Source organism: Phytophthora infestans, genomic scaffold, assembly GCF_000142945.1.
Source record: "Phytophthora infestans T30-4 supercont1.9 genomic scaffold, whole genome shotgun sequence".
NCBI classification, from domain to species: Eukaryota; Oomycota; class Peronosporomycetes; order Peronosporales; family Peronosporaceae; genus Phytophthora; species Phytophthora infestans.
Genome location: NW_003303750.1, coordinates 509005 through 531167, shown reverse-complemented (window position 1 = coordinate 531167; position 22163 = coordinate 509005). Strand labels below are relative to the sequence as shown.

The window sequence follows — 22163 nt, the reverse complement described above, 5'->3', positions numbered from 1 at the left end:
TCCACCAGTCCATCACGCCACAGCAGGAAAATCACCCAACTATATGCGCATTGTTCAGCCGAAGCCAACCATACCACGAATCGAGCATTTCTCCATTAACGCCGCAGCAGACAAACCGGTCGCCAACTCGCTACAATAGCAGCGTCCACAACCAGCAATGCCACCACTTTTGGAGCAAAGAGAAGTACAGTTTAGTACATTTAAAAGGACTCGCAGTCGGTCCGAAAACCAACCGCAAGACACTTCACATCTGGCATCTCCTCCACCGACTACACGGAAGGAAGAAAGCCAAGTTTGTTGTACGGACACTGATACAGGCATACTTCCAGGACTAACCCGGAAGTGCAATATGCGTTCAAAATTTCGATGACTCACTGAATCCTGCAATTCGCATTACGTATCGCAGTTCGCAGCGTTCTTCATCGATGTGCGAGCCTAGACATCCACTGCTGAAAGTTGCTATCTAGTTAAAAGCAGAGACTTTCGTCCCCACAGTATAATCAGTATTAAGTAAAGGGTTTAAAATAAAAAAGCTACTAGCTCAGACCGAAGTCCAAACGCTCGCCTTTTGATAGGGCTCGCCCAGCAGTAGCCGCCAGCAATAAAGCCAGCAGCCGCCGCCAAGTAAGACCCCCAACTATTGGGTTGAAACGGTTCACGTGGAAAGTTTTTAGGTGTGGTAATGATCCTTCCGCAGGTTCACCTACGGAAACCTTGTTACGACTTCACCTTCCTCTAAATGGCGAGGTTTAAAAAAGTTCCCATCAATCCACTCGCAATAAAGCAACAGACTCACGGTCCCAATTTTCACCGAGTCATTCATCGGTAGGTGCGACGGGCGGTGTGTACAAAGGGCAGGGAAAGCTAGCAGGTGTTTTGAATCCTCGTGGTCCCAACAGCGGAAGGGTACCAGGCACGGGTAAGCCTTTTACGAGATCACCGAGTGTTCAACCAAACAAAAGTATTCTGATAGGTCTTTATCGATGCGGCACTCCAACTAAATGGATGGATTTACGGTACTCTCATCAACTGCTTCCACACGACAGTTGGGGTATTGGATTGGCAACAGAAATACTAATAGTGAGAATTGGAGTATACGCATTGAAAAAATTCAAAGACGACTACGGATAGCAACAACCATAACCAACTCTGTGGCTCAACGAGTAACACTGCTCAACGCCATAGCACTACCAGCAATTCTGTTCACAGGAAAGCAGTTTATTCCGTCCAGAAATAATTTACGCAAACTAGTAAATCTCCAAAAGCAATTTGTTTCGAACGGAAAAGCTAGCACGGAAACCACCAAGCACAAACTGAACCCAGCTCTAGTCTACACACCACGCGATCAAGGAGGTCTTGGATTACAAGATATCTCTCTGGCACTGCGGGCGACGAGGAGTAATCTAGCAGAAAGATGGCTGCAAGCCAAGCCAGATATTTACTCCGTGGCATGGCATGCTATGGCCCACCCAGGCGAAGAACCATCACAATTATGTTGCCAGTTCCGCCCAACATCAGCACGTATGTTGTCATTATGTGCTAAGGAATCCCGTCGTCAGCCACAAATTTCTGTTCAGCTTCTAGGTAAACTGGAATTATGGAACTCGCAGTCAATCAAAATGATACCCAAGAACGATCAACTTAAGAAAATACAACAAATGATTATATCAGCTCCGGCAACACGATCCTGTTACTGGATATCAGGCACACAATTACGATTTATAACAGCGATGACAAACGACTGCGACATTCCAGATGAATACGCGAACTTCCTTCTTGAATCACCGTGGCATGATAGCGCAAATGTGACTGACAAAAACGGCCACCCTCTCCGCTTACAGAACTTTCCATCTTTGCGACCAGCACGAATCAGAGATATAGTCTTTACTATCGAGAATTTGAGCCCAATGCAAAGCGACAAGGCCGCCGTGTTACAACCACCACTGCTCTTGGCTTGCGCCTTGTCGGCAGCAGCCTTGGATCGTGTCTTAGCACCGCTCTTTGCAGTGCCACGAGGCATGATAACGGTCGAAGTGGAGACCTAGACGAAGAGCGCACAGGTTGCTGCTCGAGGCTCTAACTGTGAAGTGAGCCTCCGCCGCGCTGCGCGGCCAAGTCGATGGTTTTCGACTTTGAGAATGAGAGTTTGTGACGAACACCTCTTCATTTTGATTGGTCGGTAAACCGAACCTAAGTGGGGGAGGATGTAACGGGGTACGTAGCCCTAAGGGTACCCTGGCTACATGAAGTGTGACACTTCACACTTCAGGTGTATGACACGTCATACACCGGGATATTTGGTACAAGGTACCAAGGTCGTTCAAAGCCAACCATTGGACAAACGACATTGCATTTCTATAGGTAACTTATAATTTGTATTAAACCCAAACTTAACCTACCTATAAATTTACTCAGTTTACAATCTACCTTATTTAGGTCACTTCGCTCTCTTTAACTAAAGAGGGGGCCTGTGAACTGCCGTTCACTGAGAGTTTGTATACTCTCGGAAGATAACTTCCTCTAGCGCAAGGTGCTGTGTGACCCCGTCACACGCTAGCACCACCTGCCACACCAACCTATAATCGCCAACGATCTTGCAAAGTTTTCTCGCTTCTACGGGTTGACAACAATCGCGCCCCCACCACCACTTTCTTCTGCAAGAACTGCAACCAGACCGGACTGATCTATCTCTGCATGAGATCTCGACGCAACGTGCACAGTATTGCAATGATTTGCTGGGATATCTGACACAAGGAGTGGACCAATGGGAAACTAGTTCCTTCCGAGAATGTTAAGTCCATCCGTGTGCGGCGCAAAGCAGACACGACCTGCCCTGACACACTGTCGACGTCGGGTACCCCAGCTTCAAGTAAGAGACGCCGTATTAGCCCATACGAGGTAAGCTGCATATTAACTTGACTTAGGCTGCATAAATGCAGTGAAAGTTGGATAGCCAGTTCTGTGTTATCTTGGACTTCAGGGTGGTGCACTTGTTCTCGTTCTGGTGTGTATCCAAGTGACATATTTACACTCGAAGAGCACAGCGTTTCAGGTAATGTCAGTACATCATCATCCTGGTTTCGCTTAGAATGCTGTGTGTCATGCGATTTCTTTGCGTTTCGGCATGATGAGCGAGCCATCTAGAAATGACACGCCTACCTTGTATGTAGCTTTTTGTAAAGGAAGTCTAGCTTTCTAAAATCGTGAAAACGAGTACAGATGTGGCTCCTGGTTCTGTTCGACAAGTTGACATGTCACTATCCGTGATTGCATACTGCAGTATTAAAATCGCTAGATTTGTTTAATATGAAACCTGCTTGCATCAATGCAAAGGATACTGTCCAGCTTGCATCAAATACCCGCTTGTACTGCCTGGTTAGGCTTGTAATTAACTGATTATTAATCACTTCGCATACCAAACTCAATGAAAGCTACTTTGAAGGAAAAATTATTTAAACTATAACAGTTTAAATGCATTGAAGTGAGTTGCTGATTCAGGATTAGCCGTTATTATAGACACTCCAATCTGTGCCAGTTACGGTTATAGCCTTTGGATATAACGATGCGGCGTAAGACGCGTTGCTGTTGTTGTTGCTGACGGCGGTGGTTTTTATTTGATACTTAAACGATAATTACAGAATGGTGTTGCCTTACCGCTCCATGTAAAACCTTATCCTACGCCTTTGTCGGCAACGTGTCCACCTAGTTAGAAGTATCAGAATTTGCTGTCTAAAAAACCCTTAGAAAACAATGGTCAAGTTCAATTAGCTCTCAGTAGTATTTATCATCAGTACATATAGGTTTTTTGTCAATCTAAAACTATATATCTTTGTGGCTCAAGCGACAACGTTTATTTACACAGCGTTGTTCTTACGGTCAGTCCTTACGGCCGGCTTGTGCTGTACATGTAACATCTACATGTACGATCTAGCAATACCTCATTGAAACCCACTCAGATAACTTATTAAAGATATAATAATATTTCTACAACAGAACAATTCTAGTTATCATTTTAGTCATTGTAGCTCGCTGAATACTAGAATTTAGTATACTAAAAACATGTCCTCGGAAAGACGCATTCTTACGTGTACGCTAAGTATCCTACAGTATTGACCCTGAGTTTAGAACTCGAATATCAAAAGTAAATAAACTGAAAACGATACCGCCTTTGGATAATGGGTAGCCTTGTGCGAATCCTCATATGTACACTGGGAAACACAGTATTTGCTAATGTCAACTTCACCATTCAGTTTTAACCAATTCGAGCCACCGTCGCTGTGTGCTGAAGTGCTTTCTCAGAAATATGAGAGTGGATCTGAAAAGAGGTCGCTAATCCAGATTAGTGACAACACCAAGTGGACCTGAATTGCCCAGCATGTATTCACGCTGCTCGAAGTGGTTTGGCCAAGATAAAGTGGCGTCCTGTATGGGTGGACGATGGATCTGGCATGGATAACGTATGGGAAGGCAGGATCCACCAAGCGGAGACTCAGATCTATCCTCACCTGATTGCACCTAAAGGATATGAAATATACCTTGTGCAGGTGGATCAAGTGGGGATTCAACGAAGAAAGGATGGTAGACATCATCTGAAGGTGGATTTGGTATTAACGACAAACGAAAAGGATCCACCATAATATGTCTTAGATCCCACACTTCCGAGTCCGGATCCAAAGGGTGAGGATCCCACATGAAGTGACTTGAATTTTGAATATGAGGATGTTGGATACAGTGGATCTCGAGCTTTCGTGGGGTGATGGAGACCGCAGCCGGTCGTAAGATAATGTTGGGAGTTTGGAGAGCTCAGATCCATGACAAGTGTACACTTGCAGTTAGATGAATCAAAGTGACCTGGATCCGGACAAGTGTACCCATAATGTGGCGACCACAATGATTACGCCATGGATCCGGTGGGTCTAATGATAATACAGGCTGCGATGATAAGTCAAGGATAAAAAGGACATTCAGCCGAGCCTGGTAGTGGATTTAGCAGGTAGAATACATAGAAGGCAAAAATCCAGGCAGGTATAGGTTTAATTATCAATACAGTCCTCAATTTGCACAGTATCACGCAAGCGCCTTCCTCCCCTCAAGAATCGAAACTACATTGGCCGTACGAGCACGGTGAAGATTAGGAATTGCGAATCTAGTGTTGGGTAGTGATAACTGGATAATACATTGGCCAGATCCTACAGCCTAGTGAGCTTTCCTTTACACGTGCAGATCCAAAAGGTTAACCGGATTTACTACTTGGCCAGCAACATCCTAGAGGTTCTCAACTCTCACGATTCCGTCACAGGAGGCGGAAATTACGACGCAAAGGAAAACAAAGGCAAGGGAACACACCCGCAAGGGAATCCTACGGCCAGATCCAAGATCTAGGCCCTGGATCCACCAAGCTCGAATATTCGCTTAAGATCCAAACCCTTCCCGGACGCAGAGTGAAGATCTTACCGCTACTGCTCCACCCCATCCCCACGTCTCGCCAAGACACTCAAGCTTCACCAATTGAACTCTTCGGAAGTTACCGAAAGAACAAGATCCCGCCCCATCGACCGGTCCACAAAGTGAGGAAAGTTCAGCAGATCTCGGATCATCGGGGGACCCCTCCGTTAGTCGGTGTCTGGGCGCTGTTGGTAAGTTGGATCCAGCAATCTCGCATATTTTGCTGGTCCCGCTACACCACAGCTGTGCTTGGCAGCCAGTAGAAATCTTAGAATTATTTTGTCCAATGATTTGTCCGGAAAAGCGTGACAGGCACGACAATTTAGTGTTACGGACAGACAGGTTCCTGAAGTATATGTTTAAGACTAGTGCTCTGGGCGCCCGCTCCGTGGACGCTAGAGAATCGTTGGTAGGTGTAGAGAGGGCTGACCCCCCCCCCCCCCCGCTACGTTGCGGTGAGCTCAGAAACTCTTACGCAAATCAAATCTGCATTTAATATATAAATACTGTGTTCATTATGTTGCGTTCCAAAAAACGCTGTACACAATATCCTTAGTGTTTAATTGTTCTATCTCACCAACGGCCTGTCGACCTACCTCTTGTATTTCTTGAAGTCACTTTTGACAGCAATTACATACGGTTATGTATGCGTGATGACTGGCTGTTACAAAATAATGCCCGCGTGATACATTTAGCCTAGACGAATATTGTTGATCGTCATGGTACGTGTCGACGTGACGGTTAATCATAAGGAAGAGGAAGCAATCGTCGTTTCCACCGGGGTTTAAAGTGATCTGCGAGATAAGCAAAATATTACCATGGAAAGTGTTGTCTTAACTCTCCACGGAGCGCTTTGCTCCTGAATTGGCATTACGCTGAGGTGCTCTTCATTGCAAACTCACTCTCTGTTATTTAGAATGTTATTCAGAATGTGGGCCACTATCATTGGTGCAATGAACCTCAACTTAAATCGGAGAGAGATTCCAAATAAACTTAGAGATAGAGGACACGTCTACCAAAACGTATTGGGATCCCACACCATCGGGTGAATTCGGCGACCGATAATGCTCCGTCTAGCCGAGAGCTATGCGTTACCAAATCGTTATATGTGACGGGTCGGTAGAGCAAGTTTTAATTATCGTTACATGCATAGTAGGTGTATAACCGCTAGAATCTGCCGATGCTCACCAAAATTACCGATTTCTCCCCTCGATTTGGCTCGCTGAGCTTACATGCTATCATAATATCTTTGTAGAACATGTTCCGATGTTCGCTGCCTTGACACAATTAATCAAACTGTCTTTAACAATTTATGCCGTCCGTGTTCTATGCTCGGCCATGATACGATGAACTCTGTTGACTGACTTACCGACTTATTTGCATAGTTACTGAATGACAGAGTGGCGTAGATCCTTCCGAGTGGTATTTGCGGGATCTGATATTTATGCCGAACATACCAGACCACATGGTTGTAAGCAGATTATCAGATTGTAGTGATTTTTAAACTTGAATCGAATAGTAGCTCGTGTACATAAGATGAAGCACATTTGCCGCCTACTTATCAGCTCGGCGCGCTACTTGATGTGTCTGTGTATCTCGCAGGTCGCCCATGCGGGTATATGCCACGCGCTCGTGGTATAACCAAACTCTATGTATGAGGTCACTGTCGCTTTCTCGTTATATTTGTATCGTCGCGCTAGTTTACAGTACTCACAGCCCTGATGTTTCAGTCTAGATGGCCAAGCGCGTCACTAATTTGGCGCAGGCCATAGCGGACGGCGCGTCTACTAACAGTAGCATTTGATATATACGCGCGCGACGGGTGTGTCTTATAGCCATTCACGACTCAACCGAGCTCTTATCTCGACCAATATGGACACGACACTGAAGTATAGTACTGCGTACAGACACATCGACTTGCGAAGCCAACCGGTATGATCGCCCACATGCTCGTGCCTATGTAGACAACAACTTATTCGTCGCGCGTAGTGCACATTCAACAATGTAGTTTCAGTTTGTGAGCGCGCATTAGTGGAATAAGCGCTGTAAGCGTTGATTGTACATATAGCATGATTTAGCTTGTGCCCAAATGGGCGAGTGTACCTGCCGAGTACGTGACGCGTGTGCGGATAAAAGCGGCCAGCTTGCAAGGGTACACGGTAGATACCATGCGCTAATTATCATTAGAAACGCGCTACCGTCTGTACACTATTGGCAGCGCCATAGTCCGTTTACCGTATATGCGGCTCCAATCCTCGCACTGCTAGCAAGTGTACTAAATACAAATATTTGTATGAAAATGGGGCCTTAAAAAGTATATTTCACAATTACTTGCTCTTCTGCTGCTTCTTTTGCTCGATGTACTTGGCGTTTCGGGTGGTCTGCTAGCGAGGGCGGCTCGGCCTCTTTATCGCTTGGGGTACCAGTCAGGACACATCGCCTTCTTGACTGTCACCAGGCTATCCTGGCGGCGCACGTCGGCTGAATCAGGTGGTGGAGGTTTTTTCTCCCAGAACTTAACCGCTTTTGGGCCGTTCTTGCAGGCAAGACAGCGCCACACGATGTCCAGCCCGCTGATGCTACAGAAACGCGTAATCATACCTCAGCTTTCCACATCAGACGCAGCGCGCCCGGAAATCCGTCGTAGACCGCTGCCGATTCAGCAGTAGCCGGTCAATATTAGCCTTGCACATGGGCCTCGCCATGTTGCAAACTGTGAAGAAGCTTATATAATTGCTATCGTGCGTAAATTAGGTATTTTAACGGATATTTACTGTTTGGTGTATTTTATTTAAACAAAATAATAAATAGTATTTTATAATAAGCATTATATTGTTTCAACTAATAAAACACGTTAAAGTTTTAGCCAATACACGGCCATTTAATGTTGTTACCCATTATTAAACAAAACTAATATTATTTAAATTTACGCAAACGCTTAAATAACGCTATTTTTATTTTGCAAACCAAACATACTTTTAAGCGATAACAATGATTTTAATCGCCGCCACGTAAGCTCCATTCGCGCATATAGTTCGGTATCCGGGTGCAGGGTCGTGAAGCCTACGTTAATAACTGTAATAATAACATCGTCTCTACTTTAAAAAATGTGGTAAGAACATCGCTTATAGCTGAGTGTGATACTGTGCCCGATTGCAGGTATATACGGCAGGTTTTGCGTAGCTAAATGTAAATAATCAATTATTAACGCAGCTCGCCTGGCTGTTTGCATCCAATCGGTGCGTTTCGTGCTCGGCAGAAATGTTTACCTGACGACCAATCGCGAGTACGATCGACGATCTGATTGTGCGACACATCCAGTAAGTGTTCCATGTCGGAATGTATTGCCCAATCAGGGCGCGAGTGAATTGTGTCCGCGTTTTTGACCATAATTGTAATTTTAATCGTATAAAAGTCGAGTCAGAAAGATAGGCGCGGTCCGTAAGCGGGGACCTAACTGTATTAGGAGGCCGACTGTAGCCATGCAAAAAGGTAGGAAAAGGCAGCAAGAAGAGAAAATGACAGACAGATTGACAGACAGACTAACAAGTTTAGGCGGTGGAAACTAGCGCTCTGGGTACCCGCTCCGCGGTCGCTAGGGCATGGTTGGCTGTTGTAGAGAGGGTTGACCACATCCGCTGCGCTGCGGTGCTTTTAGCGTTTCTAATTAGAGCAAAGCAGCATATAGTACATGTATACTGTGATCTACTTAAGTTACGTTCCAAAACAACACCGCACACACTGTGAATATGTTATAGTAGACATGATCTGGGTTAAACGTGATCTGCAAGATGAGCACCATCACTGGAGCTGGCACGCGGTACTCCACCGCGCGATATTCGACCTTCCGGTAACGGAAGAAGGTGAGAGAACGGCTGTTCCGAGCACCGTTCCGACGCGCTACATGATGCTGGCGATTAATCGTCGCATCGATAGCGTCGATGTTCATGGGATCGGGCGCAGGTTCCCAATCTGAAGCGGGCAGCGCGTGAGCGTACGACGCCGCAACCACGTAGTCCTCGCGTAATGCGAGGGCAAATGCATCTTCGAATGTAGAGGGCTCCGATCTCGTAAGGCAGTATCGCGTCATGCCTTCGCGCATACCGAACACGATAACATGAACCTGAGAGGCCATATCGATGAGCTTGGACACGATACACGACGCGAGGTGTCGTGTCTTTTAAACGTAGTCGCGCATAGCCATCGTTCGTTGCTAAAGGGCGAATAAGTCTACCCGAATTCGGGATTCATCTTGCGGCGGCTCGAACGCAAGCCGAAGGTCACTCTGTAGGGTACCTAGAGTGGGGAAGGCGTTGGGGTCGACGACCTACTTTCCGAGGAGCCATTCCTTGGCTTTCCTAGACAGTCGCGAGAGGAGAAAGTGAACCTTCGCGGAAGGCGCTTGATCAACCTCGACGCGACGGCGATTTCGATCTCTCGAAACCAGCGATTGGGCGGGAGTCTGTCTTCTCCGACACCGGAGTAGGTGGACGTCTCTAGCTTCACGATGTCATTCGTGGAGATACGCGAGGGAGTTGACACTCGCCGATTTGCGCGCGAGCTCGTGTTTCATGAACTCTTGTGCCGCAACGCGCTGCTCGTCGGGCGTCGCTGAGTACAACAGCGACGTGACGACGGCTTCTCCTGACACCGCCGCGAGGCGGTGGAGATCTTCCCACTCGATCCGAGTGAGGTAAGGGAAAACAGCGCGGTCGAGGTCTTAGCTCATGTCGAACTTGGTCGTTGGATGGACTACAAAGTGCTACCAGGTGTAACGGGTCAGGTATTTTCTCCGTTACTTTTTACACTGTAGTGCTGAGGAAGCTCGCAACAGGACGACGGAGTCTTAGGTTTAAGGAATAATCAACTCTGACTTTATTTTAGGACCAAGGCCACAGCCCTGGCCACTCAAATACACGTCATAGTCCAATTGCTAATAATGGGTATGTCTCCCTATATACCAGCCAATGGCATGACAGCATTTCAGCACACGATAGGCGTGTGCTGAGCCACCTACTTACGTAAAGAAATCTACCTACTTATGTAGAGGTAGGGCCCATTACAAACGTCCTCCTCTGACGCTAAAGCTACGGCAGCCCCACTGCACTTGGTAGCACTTGTAGTCAATCCCGCTCCTGAGTTGGTTGACTATATCCTCTGCGAGGGTGAAACAGCCCGTGCTAGCGAATTTGCCCCCGGCGCAGCAGGACGCTCTTACTAAGCTTATGTCCTTGCTTGGCCCGGAGGGCGTGGCTCATCTTGCATCGCAAGGTCCAGAGATGGTCACCGCCAGGCTGGAATCATTCTCCCGCTACGAAAACGTGCTCTTGGAGCACGTCCAAGAAAAGCGGAGCGCCACAACGGCGGCGGCGTCGATGACGCGTGAAGGGTCAATGAAGCTAAAACCGCTCATGGTGAGCGTAAAACCCTTCGAGGGGAAGGATCGAGAGAATCTTCTTCTCCGGACCCGTGAGGTCGAGATGACCGTGAGATCGACCCTGCTCCAGACTGAGCATCAGCGCGTAGCGCTGGCTACCTCCAGGCTTGGCGGTTGCGCTCGTGAATGAGCACTAACGTGTGGCACGTCTGTTGACGCTGCATTTCCCGTTTGGGATCAGCTTAGGCAACAGCTATCGCGCGTGTTCGCACCGCCTATTCAGGCGTACCGTATCCGGTCGAAGCTCCTTGCTACCCGGCAGGTAAGACGGAGTTATTGGGCTATGTCCAAGAGTTGTGAACTCGTATCGCCGGAACGGCGGCAGACCCTCTTCCGGAACTGGTCAGCATGACCGTGTTCATGGAGGGACTTCGTGTGAGCGCAGGTCGAACGGAAGTGTTCCGTGTACACCCTAACCCTTTCGAAGAGGCGGTGGATGTGGCATTGAATGCCGAGCACAACTTCAGGTCGGCGCGACCTGGTTGGAGCGCTGGTAGCGCAAGCTCTTCGAGCGGTCCAGAGCCGATGGACCTCAGCTATGCTGAAGATGAAGAAGCGGCACTTCTTGCTGCGGATCACCGCACCGGCATCCGCCGGTACTCTGTGTGCAATCGCAGAAGCACTTGAGGGCATATTGTCCTCTGCGCAAGAAACGCGAGGCTCCGGCGAGCCAACCCTCCGGGCCATCACCGGGAAACGGCAGCTCCCAGTAGGTGCGAGGCGGTCTATTGGGGAAGAACTGAGTACTGTTGTGCCTCGAGGAGGGAGAGGCAACACGGTGCTCAGCCCTGAACAGAGCAGAGCTCTCTTACGAGAAGCGGGTTTGCAAGCCGGGCTTGCGGGTAGTTCAAGCGAACGTGAAGGGCTTTGCAAAACCATGGAGAGTCTTGATTGACTCGGGAGCTTCGGGCAACTACGCCCGTCGCCAACACTGGAATGGACTCAGCTGTATGCCGAGGCACTGGAAGTGCCAAGAGAGATACGATCTCTGTCCGTCTCGCGACGGGGACACTGGTAACTGTGTCGAAGGTCGCTGTCGACCTTGAAGAGAAGTTTGAGAGCTTTGATAGCGTGGAACGCTGTTTGGACTTAGACCTGAATGCGAGGTATGACATCATCCTTGGCATGACATGGCTGGAATGCCATGAGCCATGGATCGACTGGAAGTCGAAAACGCTCCCATGCTCCTAGTGAAGCTTTGGTGAGTCATGAGCCCACCTCTGCTAGAAAGCAGAAGCGCTTTTCGCGCGAGCACGAGGCCGAGGCGGCCGTTGTGCGGGACATTGGTATGTTAGAAACTGTTAGCAACGAGATTGCTGTTTGTCCTGAGGGCGTACGTTGTGCGGCACGCTATCTGCTGAGCGGTGCAGGTCCGGTCAATGACCAGCTGCTGGGTCCTGGGGAGGATAAACGCGGAGTGGCGCGTAATCCACGGAGTGGTACGGATCTGGTCGATGACCTACCGCTGCGTGGCTCGAGGGCCGTGGTCGACTACGAGTCGAGGCATCACGGGCGCGGTCCAGGAAATGCAGGTGAAGTGACACCTGGCTCACTGTGTGAGGGTCTAGGACCTCTTGGCTATCAGCCAAGTGTCTTGCGAGACACTGAATCCTCTTCGAGGAGGGATGGTGGGTGGTGGTGATAGAGATGTCGCCACACCGCCCTCATCCGACCGGGCGCGGTCATGGAGGGGGGAAGAAGAAGACGCATGGCGTCTGTGACGGCTTCGACGTCGGACGAGGAGCCCAACGTGACGAGCGGCGCGGCTCCACGTGATTGCTGTGAGCAGCTGTACACACTCGTGAACGGAGCGACGGGGGAGGTCGTAGGCGACATCAGCCTTGACACTCAGTACGCTGCAGATGCTCTGCTAGAGCTGGTCGAGATGTCTATTGCCGAGATTGGCAAAGCCTTAAAGGTATGCGAGCTAGCCGAGGTGGTCCTGCTGGGGCCTGAGGAGAAGTTGAACTCCTCACCCGTCGTGGGCGACGCGGTCCTAGAGGACACCAAGAAGGAGCTGAGCGTAAGAAGTGGATCGGCGATCCTAAACGATCCTTCGGGTCCCTTCTATCCTGTGGTGAAGGAGTATGGAGACGTTGTCTCGAAAGACCCACCGATGGGCCTGCCGTCGGATCGAGGCGTGTGTCATGAGATTGACATGGTTCCTGGAACCAAATACTGCGTGACAAGGCAAAGGCCTTTGCCGAGAGAGCAGTGTGACGTCATTGTGGCACTTTTCCGTGCGAAGCATGAGGCAGGGGTGGGGCGTGAGATTAAGTCTCCGCACTCGACACCCACGTTCTGTGTCAGAAAGCCGAACGGCGAGTTGCGCATTATTCATGCTTTTAAGAAGCTAAATGTGGCCACTAACTTGGCGCAAACGCCAATTCTACTCAAGGATGTTCTGCGGAGCAACATGGTAGGCTATACGTTGTACAGCGCGCTCGACTTGGGCGATCGTTACTACCAATTACTCATGAGAGTGAGCGACATTCCGCTGCGAGCGGTGAGTACTCCGAGCGAATGGCCCTGGGAGTGGCTGGAGCTGCCCCAGGGGCTGTCGAACGCACCAGCAACGCTCAATCGTCTTTTGACGCAGTTGTTTAGGCCCCACCGGGCGTACGCTCAAACGTACTTTGACGATATATTCGTCTACAGCCGTGCTGAGCACGGAAAGTCAGACGTGGAGAACCACATTGACCACTTGCGAGCGGTGCTCGAGTGCATGCGCACTAATAAGTTGTATGCCAACTTGGACAAGTGTGTCTTTGGCGCGGACGAAATACCTTTCCTCGGGCTCTTCATTGGGAATCTAGGATTAAGGGCAGATCCTGTCAAAGTCAAGGCCATCGTGGACGGACCGGTTTTCAGGTCCAAAAAGACTTACGCAAGTGGCTAGGCTTAGCCAATTACTTGCACAAGTACAGCTCGGCCATTATCCGATCTCTTTAAGAACGACGCACCATGGTGCTGGAACGTCGAGCACGACGGAGCCTTTGAGGCTGTGAAGAAGAGCCTCCTCCAGGCTCCGATCCCTGCGCTACCGGACCCGGATCGTCCGTTTAGCGTCGTCTGCGACGCCTCCGATTTTGCTATCGGTTGTGCCTTACTACAAGCAGACGCCGAAGGGCGTGAACGCGTGATCGCGTTTGAGTCTCGCCAGCTCAAAGCTGCAGAGAAGAACTATCCAGTTCATGACAAAGAGCTACTTGCAATGAAGTATGCTCTAGTCAAATTCAGGGTACACCTGCTAGGCTCTAAGCCTTTTGTGATCTTTACTGATCATGCGTCGTTACGTACTGCGACACAGTCGCCTCATCTCTCTCAGAGAATGGCAATATGGCTTTTCTTCTTTGCTGAGTACAACCTCGAGGTGAAGTACAAGCCGGGGCGGCTTAATGTAGTGGCCGATGCGCTCTCGCGCAGGCCGGACTACAAGTTAGCTCATGTCACGATAGTGGCGTCGTCAGTGCCTGCCTTGATACGCAGAGCGTTTGCACAGGACGACATGTGCGTAGCGCTGCTACGGACACTTGGGAACGAAGCGTTTAAAGACTCTGACAAGCAATAGTCTGGGCGCTTACGCGCGAGGCTGCATCGATACTCGCTCGATGGCAGCCTGCTGCACTACAGCACCGGCTCCGAGGATAACCCTCGTGTAGTCGCTCCTCATGATGAGGATATAAAGTATCGAATTCTCTATGAGGTTCATGATACGCCCGTGGGCGGGCACTTAGGTCGAGAGAAGACCTATGGCTCGGTGAGCTCGATGTACTGGTGGCCCAATATGTATAAGTGGGTCGGCACCTATGTACGCACGTGTGAGACGTATCAACGGACAAAGGCCGCGCCGAGCACGGCAGCGCCATTGGTTAGTTTGCCTGTCCCCAAGGGATGCTGGCAGTTCATGAGTATGGACTTTGTGTTTGGCCTTTTTAAGGATAAGGCGGGAAACACGGGTATTGTGGTCTTTGTAGACCGATTGGGCAAGATGGCTTATTTAGCGGCGGTGCCGGACACCATTGATGGTGAAGGTACATCTTTGCTGTTTTTAGACCGACGCTCTCGCCAACATAGCTTGCCTGTGACAATTGTTTCGGATCGAGACTCGCGCTTCACCGCGAAGTTCTGGCCATGTCTCTTCAGAGTGCTCGGCACTCGTTTGGGCATGCCCACGGCGGACCATCCGCAGACCGATGGCCACGTGAATTGCGTTGTCGAGGATGTCCTCCGAAGAGTATGCGCTAAGGCGCCAAAACGCTGGTGCCAGATGCTCTCATGCGTTGCGTTCGCATTAAATAATGCAGTGCACGCCTCGACAGGATACACTCTGTTCTATGTGAACGCTTTGTTTAACCCTCGCGCCCCACTGACGCCGCCACACAGTGGCTCAGGGCTTGATGGGGGATGGATAGCCGAGCGGCTAGCTGATGTCAGCCCTGTTGCGGTTCGCAAGCAAGGCGACGACTTTGTCTCTTTGAGACTGAGCGTAATGCGTCAAGTACGCGACGCAATGGCTGAAAGCCGAGACTTGCAGAAGGAACATGCAGATGTGAAGGGCAGAAGCAATGTCGAGAGGTTTGAGGTCGGTGACCAAGTTTTATTAGCACCTTGGACGCGGAGCCTTGCAATACTGTCTTATGCTGTTCGGAACAGCATAATATATGCAAACGCCCAATAATAAGAAGAAAACGACGAAGCAAGAAGTCAAGGAAGCCACAGAGCGACGGCGCCAGTTGTTGTCGTTCACAAACATCTGGGGTGATGCCAATGCTCAAGGTAAGTTGGTATGTTGTTGTGTGGTGTCTACAGTTGGGCATAACTTGGTGAATGTTTAGACAGGGACGGCAGACAGGTAGATGCTCCGAATCAACCTCCAGCCGAGCAAGTGCACCACGTTAATGTTGACACGGAAGGTATATACTGATTTATTTACGCTGACTTGAAAAGTTATCTTGACGCGGGTGTGTTTCTAATGGGCAGACCGTGTTGACACCCCAAACGACGTTGACGATCACTCTGGTGATGGCTTGGAAAGTGGATACGAAGATGATCCAAACGCTTTTGAATCTGAAGGGGAACACGAAGAGATTGCTCAGAATTTAGTAGCCGAATGCGATTATCGAGAGCATGATGAGGGTAGAGGGGACGCGGAAGACGCTTCGCTTTGGCATTCAGCTGCTGTAGAAACCCATTTGGAGCCCCTTGGATTTGCCGATGCAGAGCCAAGTGATCCCAATCTCGTCCTCGGCGATGTCGAGAAGAGCATCGAGTCGGATGGAGAGGGTGAAGACTCAGTCGGGGTCGCAGGTATGCTGGACACAGACGAGGAAGCCGAAGCTCTTGTTGATGAATCGGTTGACACCGAATCAAGCCGGATCGCCGGCTTGTTGAAAGAGGTCAAGTTGGAAAGGCTACATATTGCAGTGGAAGGTATGTTGAAATACGTTGTGTGTCCTGATGACAAAGTCAACTTATTAATCTGGATTTATGCTGACAGGGTCATCCGAAGTCTTTGCCGACAACCGATAAGCGATATGGCGGCGCGAGGCTGGACCGTGTACCCTGAAAATGAGATTGCGGACATTGTCGACGACCCGGAAGTTGGCAAGATGTACTAAGGTTACTGCGGACCGTCGAAGTATGTCTTAGCATTGGCGAAATCACCACTGTCCCTGTTCTTCTACTTCATGCCGAGGGCAATCTGGAGGCACGTTGCGCGCGAGACACATCGTTATTGGGAGCAGACGTTTGACATTCGCCTGGAAAAGGCTGTCGCGAAAGAGGCGCAAGTGACCCATCGACCACAAAAGAGTATAGACAAGTTGCGTCGAAAGCTGGGGTGATTTGAGAGGATTGCGCCGCATGAAATTGTTCAATGGATTGGTTTGATATTGGCGCAAAGTTTGAACCCTCGTAAGAGTTTTGAAATGCACTAGTCTACAAAGGAAGACGGCCTGATTCCTGCTGGAACGTTCAGCAAAGTGATGTCACGAGATCGGTTTCGAGACATTACGCGATTTCTCCATTTCTCGGACAATCAGGACGCTGCAGCAGCTCGTGATCGTGCATGGAAAATCAGACCTGTCTTGTCAACGGTGAAGAAGACATTCAAAGAAGGCTACGTTCTCGGCTCTCGTGTGGCTATTGACGAAGGTATGCTGTCATCAAGGAACCGCCAGAACCCGACTCGTCAATATCTGAAGGATAAACCCCACAAATGGGATACCAAGTGTGTGATGACGTGCTGCGCAGAATCAGGATACTGCAAAAGGTAAGTTGACACTGTCATCTTTTACGCTCGAGGTTATGCTGACGGGTCATGGGTACGACAACGTGTTAGAGTGGACGTTGATATTGGCAGAAAAAACGACATCGAGGGTGCACAGTCAATGGATACAAAGAGCGGTCCAGCTGCGGTTGTACGAAATGTGGCGTGTGTATTCCGGGGACTTCCATATTCGGGACGCCGTGTGGTAATTGCAGACCTCTTCTACATTTCGATTCCCCTGGCACAGCAGCTGGGTACCATGGGGTTCAACTACGTAGGCACAATCCAGACAAATCGAAAGGGCTGGTGCAAAAGTGTTCAGTATCCGTTTAAGAAACGACCAGCCAGGTACAAACGAGGATCTTTCACGATGGCCGTAGCGAAGGGTAATCCGGGCCTAGCTGCTGTCGGCTGGGTTGACAACCGTTCGGTGTATTTCCTGTCGTCTCAAGTGACCGCGGCATCAACAACGGTGCAACAGAGGGAGAAGGGTGGAGCGGTGTCAACGGTGCCGTGTCCTAGTTTGGTTAATGAATATCAATGCTACATGGGTGGCGTCGATCGCCACGACCAGTTGCGACTCCAGTCGTACTCTATGCAGTTGGCGACAAGGTAAGTTGGGTGTTGTTCATGTCAGTTTATAAAAAAAAATATAATGCTGTCCTGAACAACAGAATTCAGAAATACTACAAAAGCCTATTTCTTGGAGTGGTCGACATGACGGTGGTGAACGCCTACATTGTACACGCCTATGTCTGGGAGAAGGAACGCAAGAAGAAGATGTCACACTACTCATTCTTGACAACCCTACACAGACAGCTAATTCAGGAGACGGAGTCATCCTTTACGGAGGCTGGTACTTCAACTGAGCCTACGGCTGTAGTACGTGAAAAACCTATCGCTACCCAAGGTGGCCATTCCCTCGTCCAAACTACCGACACCCGTCTAAACAATTTGCGAAACACGTTTGCGCCAAAGGCATTGCAAGGTCTCCTACTACTACAAACCGGCAGACAAGAAGAGGGGTGGAGCGTCTACGTTCTATTGTGCGAAGTGCTCCGAAGGCAAGAAGGGGCAGGTGACACTCTGCAACAAGGTGCGGGGACACCAAGCAAACGAGGGCATGACCTGTGCTCAGAAATGGCATATCCTGTGGCAAAATGGCTTGTTCGCCCCAAAAGCAAGGCGAATTCGAGATCGTAGCCTGGCTAAGCCGTAGGGAAATACATTTAGCAGAATTGCAACGCACAGGAGAACAAATAAGTCATTCAGCTTGCTAAGAACACCTTCCACGTAGTTGCAACAGCCCCTGTTAGTCTCTTTTGTGCCCTCTGTCGTGTCCGTCCTGCCAGCCTTCGCTCTCTTTTTGCTGTGTTGATGCGGTGGTGAATGAGTGGTCTCTCCTTCTGGTCTCTAAATATCGCAATTGCATAAATAGACTAGGAAACAGTTGATTGGAGGAGTTTATCCGCAGATCATACCAAACCCCTATACCAGAATAATCTCCGAGGAGCGCTCGTCAAAAAAGATGCATTTAACTTCTTCGCTAAAATATGTCTTACCTTGTTTAAGTATACTTCTTATACCCTCCGGGAGGGTATAGGGAGTTTTTTTAGCCTATCCCTGTCACCCCTCCGCGTCCAAGGGGTTAAACGCTAAAAACCTACCAACTCATGCAGTGTCTAGTCTTCAAGACGAAGTTGAGATCTCGGCGCATAGAACAGTTCAAGGTCGTGGCCAGGAAGGGCCTAGCGTATACGCTCAACCTTCCGAAGAAGATGCGCACGCATCCGGTCTTCTATGTTGGCTTGCTTGAGTCATATCCAGACCCTGCTCAGGTGAGCGCGGAGGCGTTAGCGCCAACGGCGGTCGGGCCATGGACAGCTGCAGGGCAGCAGGTGGTAGATCCACGGGAGGCTGAACAAAAGTAAGTGGTGGACCCACCGATGGCTGATCAACAGCATGTTACAGAGCCACAGGTCGCGGAGCAAAGTGCTCGGAATGCAGGAGCAAAGCAAGCGGAACGTTCAGCCGAGCGACTGGACGCACCAGGTCCGAGACCTGGTTGTGCGTCAACAGTGGTGGCTCTAACCTATCCACAAGATGGATCTTCTCTTCGAGACCGATCGATGGGCGGTGAACGTGAACGTTCGCGTCGTGGACGCCGGCGTCGTTTGGACGTAGACGCCGTTCCGGCTAGTGCTGACTCTCCCCGCGAGAGCCCAGTCGAGGTAAGGCCTCCTCCCGCTCTGCTCTATCAGCATGGTGAGGTCCTATATCACGTGGAATACTTTGTGGTGCGGCGTAGATGCCAGAGTCGTACCCGGTACTTGGTGAAGTGGAGGGGTTACCCTCACTCACAGCAGTCATGGAGGTTGAGTTTATCCTCCGGCAAGATTGAACTGACGTCGTTGACGCTTACAGCCGGGAACATCATGTGCCGAAGCGCCACCATGACGTGCGACAGCGTCTCCAGGGGCTGGGCGCCTCCCACTAGAGTGGGGAGCGAGCAGGTCCGTTGTTGAGCTCCGGCTCTGACCAATTTATGCAGCAGCCAGCGCGTACGTATGAGCGGTTCTCGCAGCGGGAGCAGGAGGTGGAAAGATTTCGTGGTGTTAGGGACATGGCTCCGAAGGAAGCAGGTGATACGTGTTGTGCTGAACAAGGTTCAGGCACAATCGTCTCGATAGACGCATAGTTGTTTTGAAACAACTTGCTTGCTGAGCATGATCCAAATGTGGATGCGCTGTAGCAGCGAAAGTGGGGGTGCCCCGGACTGCGTTCGATCCACTGGCCTTTGGCTTTCCAGGTCGGAGCTCTATCATTGAGCTATATGGGCGATGCCCGTACGTCTGTCCGACCTGTGGCTTCCAAAGCCAACGCTCAACCATTGAGCTAAAAGGGTGTTGCCCTTAAGCTTATCCAAGCGTGGACAATCGTCCATGGAACGAGAGGGCGACGCCCTGGAGGGGTCGGGCCACCGACCTATCGCTTGTGAAGCGAGTGTTGAACCGCTGAGCGGTTGTCGACGACTCGGATAAGTCAAGAGCATAGCTCTAAGTGGTTTGCAGCTCTTTGAGTAGGCGTAGAGCGCGCACTTAGCTCTGAGATCGCTTGAAAACAAGACGCGCGGTGCGCTTGGAGCATTGGGCCGTGAGCCGACGCGCAAAGTTGGGCATCAACGATGCGTAGGCGTTTGTGAGCTCGCGGAGTTGTGCAACGCTGGTGTGAAAACTCCGCCGTCTTGACAAGACGTGTCATTGCTGAGGAAGTTTTGAGAACGGAATATTTTCATCTTAGTGGGGTAGAGTGTAACGGGGTTACATGGTGTGGATCACACGGGGGTGCGGAGTACCCGGGGAGCTAACATCCTCTCAGTACTTAAGTTGGAGAGTTAACAAGGTCTCTCGGTAGATACATTGGCTTCGCCGCAATAATAGTATATAAAACACTTCTGGTTTTGAAACATAAAAGTTAAGGTATTACCTTTGAGCCTTGGTGGTGGGCTGTAAGTGTCATTTGGATAGGGAACTTAGTATTAGTGACTATTTTAGTCGAACGTCTTCATCTGACGCTAAAGCTACGGCGGCCCCGCTGCAGTCGAAGTCGAGTCGGTTTGGATGCCTTGAACTCGATCTCGCCGTACATCGAACGGATAAGCAGTCTGGTGGCTCCACAGATGATCACGCATCCCTTGTCCATACTCGACCAAAGATCGAAACATGTTACCAATTCTAGGTATTCCACCTCATTTGCTGTCAGATTAGCCGATTCTTGCACCACCACCACCACGGTCCCCTGAGGTAATTTTCATACGATTGCGCTATACACGCCTCTATCTCGTTTATCTCGTGCTAATTGATCGAAGCTTACGCCTAACAGTTCTCCGCCATGGTCAACAGTAGACAAGCCCATCATGACCGGTTGCCCCGGCTGCTTCTTTGTCGCTATCGAAGTCACAATCGAATTAACTTTTTCACGGGGTGTAGTGCTCGCCGGAAGCGAACCCAAGATCTCGTTTTCTCCCTTTGCACACCTGGTTATCTATAGCGTATACGGAGGCAAGAAAGTTTACCATGCGGTCTTGCAGACCAGAAGGACGGAGCAACCATGAAAGCGTCGAGTATCTCAATAATTCCTTTTTTACCGTGCTACCAACCTCGTATGGCAAACACCAAAGCTTTGGAGTAAAGCCAACCCTTCCTTTTATCGCAGGTCGTACATGTAATGGGCCCAACTCCAATTACATAAGTAGGTAGATATTTCTTTAGTTATTACATAAGTAGGTAACGTGGTACACGGGTAGCGTGTGCCAATGTGTCATCATCCGATTGGTTGATAGTGAGGAACCAGACTCACTTATTGACCAATCAGGTATAGACACGTATTTGAGTGGCTCACACGAGGCCAGGAGTAGCCGTCCTGGTCCTAACAAAATCAGAGTTGAATTTGACACAAACCTGAGACTTGGTTTTACTATTGCGAGCTTCCTCCACACTATAGCGTACGCTAGTGACGGTATCTCTTACCCCGTTACACCTGGTAGCACTTAGTAGTCCTTCCAACGACCAAGTCTACGATGAGCCAAGTTCAGATCTCCGGGCGACCCTGGAGCATGATGCATTCGTCCATCTCACTCGCGTGGAGTTGGAAGCGCTTCACCGCCTCGTGGTGGTGGCCGGAGATGCCGTTGTTGTATCGCTGCTGAGCCCAGCGACGCCCGACCAGCAACGTCTTGCAGCACAAGAGTGGATGGAACGCGAGCTCGCGGATGCGAAACGGCGGGTGTCAACTCCCTCGCGTCAAGATGGAGACGTCTACGTATTCTGGCGCCGGTGAAAACCGGCTCCCACTAACCGGTGGTTCCGCGAGATCGACATCGCTATCGCCTCGCGACGCATCGAGGCGTCATCCGCCAAGATAAAGTTCCTCCCCTCCCGGTTAGCCGGGAAGGCCAAAGAAGGGGACCTAGGGAAGCTACTTGTCGACCCCGAGGCTTTCCCGACTCTG

At 50.0% G+C, this 22163-nt stretch overlaps 2 non-coding genes across 2 annotated transcripts; both read right to left on the bottom strand.

The window, feature by feature from the left end:
- Nucleotides 1-303: 303 nt before the first annotated feature.
- On the bottom strand, nucleotides 304-458 carry PITG_33015. Its single transcript, XR_009934409.1, has one exon. It is a non-coding gene; the product is annotated as a 5.8S ribosomal RNA (ribosomal RNA).
- A 222-nt stretch (nucleotides 459-680) lies between these two features.
- PITG_33014 lies at nucleotides 681-861 on the bottom strand (the record flags this gene model as incomplete). The annotated part of the gene is made up of 1 exon (XR_009934408.1): nucleotides 681-861. It is a non-coding gene; the product is annotated as an 18S ribosomal RNA (ribosomal RNA).
- Nucleotides 862-22163: the final 21302 nt, after the last annotated feature.